Raw genomic sequence first — 3,611 nt, forward strand, 5'->3', positions numbered from 1 at the left:
TCCCGGGACCCTGAGATCATGACTGGAGCTGAAGGAAGATGCTTCCCTGATTGAGCCACCCAGTTGCCCCACTTCCTGAGATTTAAATGGTAAGTGAAGTTTTTGACAAATTAGGCTTGTTTATTTGGTATGTTAAGTTACTCCAGAAGCACTGTCAAACTAATGATAAGCCATAGGTTACATTGTTTGGGTAAATGCTATAATTGTTCTAGAAATTATATGGAACTCCTCAAGTTTGTTTTTTTTTTAAGATTTTATTTATTTGACAGAGAGAGAGCATGAGGTGGGGGGCAGAGGGAGAAGGAGAAACAGACTCCACTGAGCAGGGATCCCAGGACCCTGAGATCATTACCTGAGCCGAAGGCAGACGCTTAACTGACTAAGCCACCCAGGCGCCCCAAAATTCCTTAAGTTTTAATATGTTTTGGTATAAGGTCATCACTTGACGTTCTAATTGTTAAAGTGTTATGTGTCACAGAAATAACCGATTTCCTTATCAATTGCATTATAATGAACTCTCATATCAGATCTTCAACCTTGTCTATTTTTGAGTTTTTTGTCATTTACAGTTCTTGTTCTGATGCTCTTACAGAATGAGTTTTGTCTTCAAGGAGATTCATAAAAAGGACTTTTAACAAATACAGGTTTTTGATATCTTTAAAATCATAAAATTGAACTGGGTAAGAATTTCCAGGACTAAGAGGAAAGCTGAATTCAAACAGAACAAAAATTAACAACATAGAACTGAATGAATTGAGGAAGAAGATTACAGTTTTTTATGACTCTTATTTGAAACATTGCTGGTTCTCTAATGTTTTCTCTTAAAATATCCATGACTTACAGGAATATGATAAAATATTCTTTTATGAACAAATTGAAGCAATTTTTCTCCCTACCCAAACCTTCCAGAAATCAGAAACTCTTAATGAGTATTCTTTCTTCCATGGCAATTACAGTTATTTGCATAACTTCAATAAGAATCTGTTCTCCTTATAACAGGACACCACTGGAAATATTGGTTATATTACCAAGGCTTTGACTGAAATGTCATATTTGAGAGAGGCATGCAGAGACAGCTTTAAGGAACTAAGGTTGACTATGGAGCCAATAGAGCCCCTTGGAAATGTTGGCCTGATACCTTGTTCACAGAGTTCCCAGCAGCCTTACCAGATGAGTAAAGAATGTCACTTCCTGGTGTGCCTGGGTGGCTTAGTCCATTAAGTCTGCCTTCGTCTGGCCTTTGGCTTGGGTCCTGATATCAGGGTCCTGATCTCAGGGTCCCGGGGTCGAGTCCTGCATTGGGCTGTCTGCTTCTCCCTCTCACTCTCCCTCTGTGCTGTCTCTCTCTCTCATATAAATAAAATCTCAAAAAACAAAACAAAACACAAGAATGTCACCTCCTGGCAAGTGCAGGAACCTCAGGATATTTGGGGGACCTCGAGAAGAGGAATATACCCAAATCTACAGGTATTGCAGGTAAGTCTGATGACAACAGTTTGGCTTGGCTCTGGCCTCTGGAGGCTATTAAAAGTTCAATCTGGAAATTCCTTATGAAAAGTTCCAGTAAAGCAAATTAAAAAAAAAAAAACAAACTTACATGTTTAATCACTATTCTTGCTGAGCTTATGTAAATACTGAGGCCAAGTTTGTTAAAACTGGACTGGTTTTACAACCAAATTAGTCTTGATTTGGCTATCTATGGAAATAAGGGTGAATTTAGAGAGAAAGATTGTGTTTCAATAATGTATCCTTTTGGATGTTAGATTGTAGTTTTGATTAAATGTCTTTAAATATTTGTTGTTTGCCTAAGCTAGACAACTTGAGGTAAACTTCAGAGAGATTGCCATAATAGTTCATGTATAGACAGTCTTCCTGCTTATTACTCTGTGGGGATAATAGAAGGGACCCCATGGACATATGATTATTTAAACACCTGGACAATGGGATGGACTCCCTAACAATTGTGTAACTCAGCTGTCACCTTGATCTATTCTATGTAGCTGGAATAACAAATCACTCCTTAAAAGTCAAAGCGTACCCCACTCTATGGGATTAACTATAAACTTGTGGAGATAATGGATGGCCCCACTTTCCCTATAATTGGATTGGAGAATGCACTTGGGGATGCCCTTATCTCCCAAGACAAGTCATCTCTCACTTGCTAGTGATTCCTCATAATTAGGATATTGTAAGGCTAGACATCAGGCAAAGAAGGCTTCTAAATGGTTTTATTCCTCAGTCATATATGTCCTGGGAGCCACCTCTATAGATGTAAAATTACAAGTAGAGGCCTAAGGCAAGCATGCAGTGGCCACCTTTAACCAAATCCAACATGAAGTCACTCCAATACCAGCACATATAGGGATATTTCTACTACTAAAGAGAATGTTTCTTTGCCTATGGTAAATGTTACATGGGACTCTCCAGGCCATAAGAAGCCTTTCTCTTATCCTCAAACTATCAAAAAAAATTTTAAGATTTTTAATTTATTTAGTTGAGAGAGAGCAAGAGCGAGAGCAAGAGGGAGAAGCAGACTCCCCACTGAGCAGACAGCCCAAGGCGGGGCTCGATCCCAGGACCCCAAGATCATGACCTGAACCCAAGGCAGATGCTTAACCGACTGAGCCACCCAGGCACCCTTTAAACTACCAAAATTTTAACTGAATATGCCAACCCACAGATAGGCTCATGACAACAAATTCCCTGAGTATGTAGTCTTTCCTATCAAGACACCCAGGAAAGATTATATCAAGTATGGGATGGATATATATATGGCTTACTACCACAATAGGACAACTAAGCCAAAAGGCCCTTTTATGCTGGGAACAGAAAAACCATACTTGATTCATGGTCCAATAGTATTTGCCAAATAGGATGGCTCTCCTCCCCTCCCCTCCCCACCACCAGAAGCCTGTGACTTTACCATTATTTTACAGGCAACCCATTGACTTGCTACTGACTAGTCAAGGTGACCAGATGTCAGATGGCTAGCACCTAATGGAACACAGTGGTTATGTGGGCCAAATCTGTGGCCATGGCTTCCACCAGGCTGGACCGGGAGATGTACTATAGGTTATGCCTAGATTCACGGCCATAGCACTCAGACTAGCACCAGTCCAGCTAATCTTCCGTATCTAAAACAATGATGGACAAGATCCGTGTTCCATGGGTATGACCATCTGACATCTATTTTTCTTCCATCAGTAGCTTTAGAAAAAGATGTCATATGGCACCTGGAGGCCCTCGATAAGTACACAATTAAGGCCTTAAATGACTCTCCAAATAGCATTACATTATTAAACACTAAAGTGACTCAAATGTGTAAAACATTTCTACAAAATAGAATGGCATTAGATGTCTTAACAGCAGCACAAGGAGCAACATGTGCCATTATTAAAGTAGAAGGTTGTGTCTATATTCCAGATTATAACAAAAATATAACAGGAGTACTTACTGATATAAATAACCGAGTCAGTGCTCTTAAAGACTCTGCATTGTCTTAAAGGCCTTAATGATTGGTTAAATTCCTGGTCAGGAGGTGGACTGTGGTCCACCCTAAAGGGTCTTCTTTATCACACTTTTTATTTTTATTATAATATGAATCCTAATAT

Source organism: Mirounga angustirostris, unplaced genomic scaffold, assembly GCF_029215605.1.
Source record: "Mirounga angustirostris isolate CCGP_5_RB_7025 unplaced genomic scaffold, mMirAng1.0.hap1 SCAF_4, whole genome shotgun sequence".
Taxonomy (NCBI): domain Eukaryota; kingdom Metazoa; phylum Chordata; class Mammalia; order Carnivora; family Phocidae; genus Mirounga; species Mirounga angustirostris.